Source organism: Pocillopora damicornis, chromosome 3 (genome assembly GCF_964200805.1).
Source record: "Pocillopora damicornis chromosome 3, jaPocDami1.2, whole genome shotgun sequence".
In the NCBI taxonomy this organism is placed as follows: domain Eukaryota; kingdom Metazoa; phylum Cnidaria; class Anthozoa; order Scleractinia; family Pocilloporidae; genus Pocillopora; species Pocillopora damicornis.
In genome coordinates this window covers 18,568,701-18,578,700 of record NC_142672.1, presented here as the reverse complement: position 1 = coordinate 18,578,700, position 10,000 = coordinate 18,568,701, and the positions used below count along the sequence as shown (strand labels likewise).

General features: G+C 38.0%; 1 pseudogene; it reads left to right on the top strand.

Moving 5' to 3' along the window:
* Window positions 1-8,609: 8,609 nt before the first annotated feature.
* Window positions 8,610-9,374, top strand: LOC149048640 (uncharacterized; annotated as a pseudogene).
* The last annotated feature ends 626 nt before the right edge of the window (window positions 9,375-10,000 follow it).

The following is a 10,000-nucleotide window of genomic DNA, read 5'->3' as shown; positions in this document are numbered from 1 at the left end:
AAGAAAATTGTGGTAACAACTGACTAGACTACATATGAACAGTTTTTCAGTTTGGGACTGTGGCAATGAGAGTCTATTATCACAAAGTTAAAAAGTGTAAATGTACGAGAAATGTGGTCACTTGTAATGATCCAGGAGCATTGAGATCTGACTAAAAAGCCGTCACTCACAACCCAAAACTTGCATAAAGATTCCACATTTTGAAAAACTTGACGTACTGAAATCTACACAATAGCGGACAAAATCGAGATCATAATGCGCTTCCAGCAGCAATTAGTAATAGTAATATGTCCGAAGAAGGCATCATACTGCTGGAGGAATTTGATCCACAGCAACCATGTTCTGGTGAGCGAAAATGAAAAGCTGCAGCAGCAGCAAGAGGGCAGCAACAAATCAAACTTTGAAGCTCTTCAGGAGATTGAGAAGCATCTTTAAAATGGTGATAATGGAGCCAAAGTCTGTTGATGCCATACAGGCGAAAGCGAAGGGCGGTAGTAGTTCCACCAGCTTCTCGAGTAAGTAGAAGAACATAACTGATGAGCATGAATAATGTGATATATGTTCATAATTTGCTTTATTCAGTTCTTTTTGGTGGAAGATTTGCTTTCATATCGTGCATGTGTTTGGCACAAATTTTATGCATAACTCGATTATTTACGCAGTAATATTTGACATAATTATGTGTGGTTACATTTACTTGATAATCATTTTTACCATAAACAGGTCTACCAAAAAAGTTGTTTCCTTCCAGTTGTTTCATCAAAAATTATTCAGTATGAAAATTCTTTTTATTATTTTTTACTTGGACCCTTTTGACCTTCCCTGTTTTAATCACACTGATGGGCAAGGTTAATTGTACTCGTGTTGATTCCTCTACATTTTCTAGCCTTTAAACAACCAGGGTTTTTAAAAAGCATGAAAATAGAAATAGGGTTGAGTAGCACATTATTATTGTTATTATCATCATCAGGGTTGTCAAAATAAGCTGGAAACCGGCACATTTCACTGGCTATTCTGAATGCTGCGCTGGCTACTCTGACAGCTAGGTTTCTTCTAAGCATGGTATTGCGGAAATAAAACTGTTCAGTTAATAATTCGTTGGAAGCCAAATCGGAAGCGAGGCAATAAAACAGTTATTTTGCCTATAAAGTACAATAAAATGTGTGTGCCACGGATGTTGACGCGATTGGCCACACTTACAAAAGCATCAGTCAGTACAATTAGAAATTGCGTTCGTCAATGCTCGAGGTTTCAATGAAATTATGGCGAGTGAAGGCAGTGGAGCAAAACGAAATAGGACTTTGCTTGATTTCAATTTCATTAAAAAGAAGAAGATGAGGGAAGATGAAGAGAATGTGCAAGATGGTGGGCAATAAGATAAGCATTGATAAAAACTCATCCTTTGCATGTTTCACATTGTGTGGGAAAACAATATCAGTCAGTGGACAGACCATGGATTCCATAAACCGATGCGGCAAAAAGAGAAGTCGTTCTGGTTCACTGGTTATCTTGTGACAGGACTCGAAATAATTTCCGGAGAGTCTCTGGACACGATGACTGGCCAAATTCATTTTAGCTTGGTCACATATTGTTTCAGTATTTTCATGACACTCTTATTCTTTCATTTGAATTATCCTTTTGTTTGTGTCACTTTAGAAACACTGTTGTTTATTATGATAGTGTGAAAATTTTGTAAACCCTGATTAAAACGTTTTTTGTGCTGGCGTATCGCTTAAACAATCAAAAAGAAATACTAAGACTGATACTAATATTGAAACAAAGAAGGATAATTTTAGAATAAGTTGAGCTTTATTTGCAAAACAAGAACTTGCAGCCAAATGCGTGTTTATACAAACACGAAGATCACCAAATTTATCCGCCAGACACGATGGAGCCTCTGTTAATTTAAATTAGTAAGATGTTCATCTCATTTTTTGTGGGCTCTGACTTTTTATTTTCACCGGGTTTTACATTATTTAAAAGACATTTTAATAACTGTGAATTTCGTGAAAGAAGTCAAATTTGGCAAACTGCACTGTAGTTGAGATTGACAAATTGGGAGCATGGCTTTTAAGCAAGTCTAATTAATTTTGTTGCTCAGAGATGGAAGTTGGAAGCGCTGATGTAACCACGCCCAGTATCCAGTTAAATCACAGCTCTGCATCCACTAGTCAGGAATTAGAATGTAGCTCTACTCATCAATCAAACAGTTCAGCTTCAGATGGCCCAGCTCTTCTCAGTGAGGGTAGCACAGCATTGTAATTGTCACTGAGTGCTCTACAACTAACAGAAGAGGAGACAAAGGCAATCGTTGAAAATTTATTTTCATCAACACAAATCGATAGAATGCATCACTTTCATAAATGCTGAAACACGGGCTGCAACAGAATCTCAAAAGAAGAGATGGATCATGACAAGATGACCAAAAAGAAAGATTGTTTTCAGCACGAGTGGTTGGTTTAGGAGGGAGGCATGCTTTTGTCCCCAAACTGGTATCTGGTGGCTTGTTTATGTTGAGAAAAAAAGGGATGTATTGCCTACTCTGCCGTAAACATAAAAGCAAGTCTGCTCAGAACAGAAGTCAAACATTCTCAAGTGATCCATCCACAAGATTCAAGTGGAGTACAGTCAAGGAACATATGACCTGTGCAAACCATCAGACAACAGTGATGAATGAACTGTTAAATCAAGTGTCTCACTTCCAAAAGCAAGTTGACCAAAAGGAGAGTTCTAAGCTTGTAGTGCTACAAGAAGCTTTCCATACAGTGTACTGAACTTACACTTGGGGCAAAGGCAAACAAGAGAATTGGCAAGCAGATAAAGAAGGCCTGCAAAACATGGTGGCTATCTTTTGACAATGCCATAGCAGCAGTATGTTCAGAACTACCATCCATCCTCCAGACACTGCGTCAGTTGAAGGCAGACCCATCTTGCTATGGTCTCCTGAAGAAGCTTATGAAAGTAAAGAAAATAGGCATCATTTATATTCTTTGTGAACTTCTTCCTGTACTAAGTGACCTTAGCAGAGTGTTTCAATCACTGTTTGCAAGGAGAAACTTCCCGCACTTGTTGAGAGCAAATCTCCAATAAAGAAGCTGCAAGACAATTTAGCTGAAGGAGGAACCTTGGCTGTCAATGAAATCAAATTCTCAAGCAAAGACACCAAGTATCTCGAGAATCTCTTTAAGAACTATGTCAATGGGCTTGTTAGGAGTGTCACAAAAAGACTCAAAGATGTGACTCCAGTTCTCACAGCAATGCAAGTATTTGAAAAAACAGCCATACCAGATCAAGAGAGTGATGATTTCATGGATTATGGCAAAGAGCATATCGATGTTCTGGCTTCGCACTTCTTCCCAGGAGATGAAGTTAGTCAAGTATGACCTTCTCACATGGAAGCTGCCTCAAACTGTCAGAGATGGTAAACTTTCTTGCACAGAATGGGTCATGCAGCAGAGGTTTTCTTACCAGGGACACTTCCCTCTGATGATCTCTGTTGTAGAAGCCCTTCTTTTCATTCCAGTAACAAATGCTCGGCCTGAAAGGGGGGCATCGAAAGTGAAGTTAATCAAGAATCGCCTCAGAAGTCTTTTGAAGGGGGACATGCTAAATTCCCTGATGCATATCAGTTTAAATGGCCCATCCATTACTTCAGAGAAAGGCCAGCAAGTAATCAAAGATAGTGTGGTTCCTGGTTGGCTGCTAAAAATTGCAAGGAACTTCCATCTGTTTCCACTGCCACTGGTTCTTCCACACAACCAAAGTCAGCAGAACCTAGTACCTACACCCAGGGTACTCAAGCAGTGGTTGAAGAGCTCGCAGAGCAACTGCGTGTAGATGATGAGGTTACTCTTGCGGCTGAAAAACTTGGGCTTCCTTTAGACGAAGTGGATGATCATAAATCAGATGAATCTTATGTGATTTTGAAGATGATTACAGCAATCTAATCTGTAATGAAAGAAGTCCAACCTGAAGCATCATGGTTTCTTCAACTTTTTGTATGTTACAGTTATTTACATTTCAAACAATGAATTCGAAGAGTACACACTGACAGAAACCATGCAATAATGCAAAAGAAAAAAAGTTGTGTTGAAGACAAAATACAGTGTAAGAAAATAGTAGTTTCCTTCTTGTGCACTGTAGTTTCTCAGGATTTTTAATCACTTGGCATGTTGATGTAAAGAAAATAAAGATAATGGCGGCATGGTGAATTAAAGCTGTCCATGCCAGTTATACATGACTTAAGGTATTAAATAAAGGTGGATTCCAGAACTATAAGATCAACTTAACTTTTTTTTTTTCATTCAGTTTATTTGCCACACACAATTAAGTTACAATGATTACTAAATTACAATGGTTACAATGATTGCAAAGTTATAGTGATTAAAGTACAAGAGATAGAAAAGAGTGAGAAAACCATGTACAGAAAGAAGTAAGAAACGCTAATGCAGTAAGAAACACTAACGGCAACCCGGTCAAGTTTTTCCATTTTCCAGGGACAGTTACACAAAAGGAGAGAATGCAAAGGTGGATAAGGTCATGTCATCGAGGTGACTAGTTTGTATGCACGAAGGACAGCAACGTTTGTAGTCTAAATTTTGTTGGTGAAAATGGGCCAACAGAAGAGGATCCTGATCCCATATCTGCTGTAGCTAGTAAAGAAAGGGTAATTTAATTCAGTCATTCTTTAAATCGTTGTTTTGTCTTTGGGATAAATATGTATACCATGCCTAGATGTCGCAACTCAATTATAAACAAAAGGCATCTTGGGAACGAGAAGCAGACAAAGAGAGGTGCAGGAAAGTTTGCCTTGAACGATCAGTGGCAAAATCCCTTCCAACACTTGATCGTCAAAACTGGTAAATTGATAGAGGAATACGCAGTAGTGCAAGCCTCCTTTAAATCTGAGTGTAGAGCCAGTGATGAGTTCAGGAGAGCAAATCAAATTATTAATAATGTCTTACAATCCAAACAGCAGCGATGCAATGAAATTGTTAACAGTCTTCAGGAAAAATGGATTGGGTATTAGCATATTATGAATTATCGATTCGTCGAAAGCAGTGGCGTCACCTTTCGAAATTTGGATCCATTGGCAGAACCATTTTTCGACTGCGGAGGTGATTTCCATTAACAATCCCCCGTTCTTGTAGGTTAAAAAAAATCGGTATATTTATCAGCTAAGGAAATCCACACCCAGATACGTAATTTCATGTGGGAATTAAGGCTTCCTCATGTTCTACAGCGATTCGTGAGCACTAATTTTCAGACAGAAGTGATTTTATTTAACAATCTATGCACACCACAACCCGAGAATACCTGATCAGATACATCACTGAACGCAGAACTAGTTCGATTATTCCATGCCGCAATTCTTCCTGTAACATTCTTCGCATCTGTTTCAACAGCAGCGAAATGACAACTTACTTGATAAACGATCACAAAATGATATAAGAAGGACACCAACTTTGAGCGAAGAACAGTTCTTTAAAGTGGGAAGTTATTTAATTAAAATTTCCAAAGCTGAAGTTCAGAGACATGTGCTGCGAGCTCGACATCGACATTTACATCAAAAGTCACGTGGCACTACATGTAAAATCTAAAGCCCAAAAAGTGAATTTAGTTAATGTACGTGTTCCACACACTGTGATTAAACTCAAGATATAGTACTTTTTGCATGGAGGCAGAGGAAGAAAAGAAGTTACATAGGGTGTATGTGTATTTGTTAACTGTGTTGGTCTTTGCATGAACCCTTTTAAAGTAATTTTTGATGTTAGAGTAGACAGAGTTCAAAGAGCGCAGCTATTTATTGGAAGGTATTGCTGACCAAAATTAATGGGAAATGCATTGTGTAGTAGCTTTTTGGATGACATTGGTTCCCAAATAAACTTAATTTTCATTTTCTTGTGAGTAAAAGAGTAATATTTTGGACAATCATATTTTCAATTTTCTTTCCTGTTAGCACTTTATTTCAACTTGACATGTGCCTCCTACGTTTCATGTTCCCAGGATGTTTTGACTTCAGCAATTCTTGTAGCCTTAGAATAAAACCCAATGTCTCTTGAAAATGTTCTTTCAGCTGGATAATGGACCCTAGCAGTCCATAAGACTGCACTTATTTTATTGAGCAGAACCTATTCAGACAGTGGGATTTTCTTCAGATGAGACTACCAGGGACATCTGAGGTCTCTTTCTTGAAATCACTGGGAGATTTTTCACAATCCCATGGAAGGGTTGGTCTATCATTGCTGTAGTAATATTATAATGGATATCATTAAAAGGTGGAAGATTTCAGTGGAAATTAAAACTCAACCATGAGAGGCGGACTGCCAGCACAATATTACATAGTACTTTTTCATAACTGTGCCCAAAAGCAACTTAAGAAAAGTTTGATCATTAAGTTTTTTTCTAGATAGATGTTAAAGTGGATATGGAGCTCCGTATAAAGGCTTGGAAAAAAGAGCAGGATAAAATGTCCGAGAATTTCCAAAAATTGTGCAAGTGTCGTAAGAAGACTTTGTCAAAGAAAGATAAGGATCTTGCTTTCTATGTTGCAAACAGACAGACAGATTTATTGAAAAGGGTATTAGAATTATTAAAGTGTATGTCAGTGACTAAATAACCTTGAACATTTACATTTACAAAGTTAACCAATCACAATTCTGATGTAAGCCAATCCAATGTCAACTCTGGAAAAACAAAGTTTTCACTTAAATCTCAAATCTAACATGTGTTCTTTGTTTGTTTTGCAATATTTTATTCACAATTTTGCAAATCACTTAAGGGTGAAGCTAATTATGATTTTGTGTTTATACTAGACAATTTGTATCCTTGCAGATGGAAGAATAAGCCAGTAGATAAAAAGTAATCCCAAGTACAAAATGATTAAGGTCCTTTATAAATGAAGAAAATATTTTGTTTCTTTGTGTACATTTCATCTACTGGCTCAAACTAGGGCCAGAACAAATGGATATGCAATAGTTGATATCAGATGAGTAAAGTTAATTTTTTTCATTAAGGTTTGCTGAGTGGAAAGAAATTGCTCTGGTGGTAAGAGACAAAGTGTTCGGAAAGGATGGGCAAGAGGAAATTGACTTGTTTGATGTACAGTTTGCCTATTCTTAACATTATTCCTGTAGCTCTAGTTCTGTATGCACATAATATCATAAACGTTGTCAAAACTTAAAAATGTGTCACATACTGTAACTTGTAATTACCTGAGTAACAAGGTTGTCAAGTCTTGTTGAACTAACCAAATAAAGATGTTGTTATATGTGCACGGTTGATGTATAGAATGATGCACATTCTTATTAATACTCGATTTTGTTTTTCTAGTGCAAAGAGTGGGGATTCATGCTGAAAGAATTGTTTGGTAGCAGTCTTGCTATGGGTGATTATGGTCACCTGTTAGTAGACCATGCCACTATGCTATTTAGAACATTCCTTTCATTCATTGACTTCACACAACAGGGCTTTGAGGCCACACACATGGATTGGCACCAGACCTGGGCACTGACCACAAGCCATGACCAGGGTGGTGAAACCACTTCCAGTAAGATAGCAAATCTTCCTTTTTTATTCTAAATTAAAATATCATTATTTTTATATTGCACCAATTCTTGTAACCCTAAGCATACATCACTGATTAAATAGATGGCAATCAAAATTTCAACCCTTTATGAAAGGTCTGGGGACAAAATGTTAGCATAAAATTACATATCTTAGAGTGGAAATTTACTTGAGGGCTTCCATATTTCTCAAAATAAAAACATATGTAATGAGCTAGTTTGACAGACGTTCAGTGTATCTTCCGTCAATCATTCATCCACCCAGGAAGCCGGATGTGCTTTTGGTGAGAAACTTGTGTGGGAAATTAACTTGCTCTCAAGCGTCCTTCCATGTCAAAGTTACTAGAGTGCCGAAAGTGTTGCTCAACTGATCCATAACTTTTCTGTCATCAGAAAGTCAAGGAAGGCTTGGAAGAAGCTACTGGGTTATGGCCTGGAGGTTTGCCTTTTGGATTCTTTCATCATAACGAGGAAAGCCAGTCCTCAATCAACCAAAGAGTTCATTGATTATTGGACCAAGGTGGCTTCTCAACTCATTGCTCAAAGGTCATTTCAAGGAAAGTCTGAACGACCCCCACCTCTCCCACTCACTGAAAGAGATTAGAAGAGGCTCTGTGACCAAAAGCATTCCTTGGAGGTTACAGATGCAAGGAGACACTATGCATTCTGAGCCAAAAAAGCTTCAGTTGAAAACCTCGTGATGAACTTCCAATACAACTCATTTGCTAACAGCAAAATTAATTTCATCAAATTTACTTAGTCACATATTACATCGTACATAGGACAGGTGACCAACAATGTCCAATTTTTAGGACCGGAAACAAAAATTGTTGAGGACCTTGATACTGGGATCCTTGCAGAGAGCAAGTGCAAAACATTGGGGGTCTGGGGATGACTTCGAGGTAAACGGACTTGCCTGAGCTCTCTCCTACAAATTGGTTTTAAATGCGCTGTTAAAACGTGATAACGCGTTTCTTTTTGTGCTTTTCACTTTGAAGAGGCGAATGAGTATTAAAACTAGGTCTGAATCAAAAAAAGAGCGAAATGACAGCAACCGAAGGCAAATTCGACGCTGTTCTGACCAAGATGGACACCATGATGGACGACTTGTTAAAGGCGAAAGCCGACCAAGAAGTAAAGTTGAACTCCATTCTTCAGAAACTAGAGAACCTCAAAGTCAGCCAGAAGAAGACCGCCGATGATGTCAAAAATTTGAAGCAGAGCTACGGTTATTTAGAAGAACAAGTCACTGAAGTCAAAAGTGACATTGCAGAGAAAGCATCCCGCATGGAGTTGGCCAAACTTGAGAAAAAAATAGATGACCTCGAAAACCGTTCCAAAAGGAATAATATCGTCATATGGGGTTTGCGAGAAGACGCAGAGAAGGAACAAGACTCTCTATAGCTTTTTCTGGCCCACGACTTCTTTGGGAACCATGTGGGAATCAAGGGCATTGAGGTGATGAGGGCACACCGCATGAATGTTAAAGAACAGGCCGTGGCGACTCCAAAGCCACGACCAATTCACGTTTACCTTCTTAGGTACACGGATAAAGTGAAGATTCTAAAAGCCACCGCTAAAGCTCTTAAAGAGAAAGCTTTCTTCAAGTCCCAAATATATATATCAGATGAAGTATCGAAGTCGGTACGCAACGACAGAGCTAAGTTGCGAAGAGATTATTTAAAAGAAATCAAAGAAAAAGAAGATGTTTAATTCGCCTTCATTCCATGGTCAGTTCCGGCACAGATATTATACAAGAAAGTTTCCACTACGAATTTGTCAACCTTTAAACTGCCGACTGACGAATAGCCAAACATTTGGATATTTTTTAACTGAACTGACTGATTTTTGCAATGATGAACAATTTAGTCTCTTCCTTAGTTGCATAAATCTTGTAAATATACGCATATCATGTAAACTGATTTTTACGTCTAAAGGAGATCTCGGCAAAAGCGTGTCTTGAAACCACAATGGTAAGTGCTCTTTCGTTATTGTGTGTAACCAATGTATGTGCAATGTTTTGTGTTTGTGTTGTGTTTACTATTTCTGTGATTATAAAATTCCACATTTCTTGCCGCTTACAAACATATCAACTGCTCAAACATGCCAATTATTATAATAAATTATTGATAAGTTCTCTCATGATAAATGATTCTAATAATGGCTGACAAATGACAAATTCTAAGATCAAGTCCAATAGCCTGAAACTGGTGTCTCTTAATGTGAGAGGCCTCAGCAATTTTCGAAAACGCAGAGCGATTTTCACCTGGTGTGGAAAACAAAAAGCAGACTTAATATTTCTTCAAGAAACTCATTCAACAAAAGCAGGCAAGTACAAATGGAAAAAAGAATGGGGTTCCGAGATCATTTTCCCTCATGGGAGCTCGAATGCCAGGGGTGTTGCTGTATTAATTAAAAGGGGTCTTGATATTGTT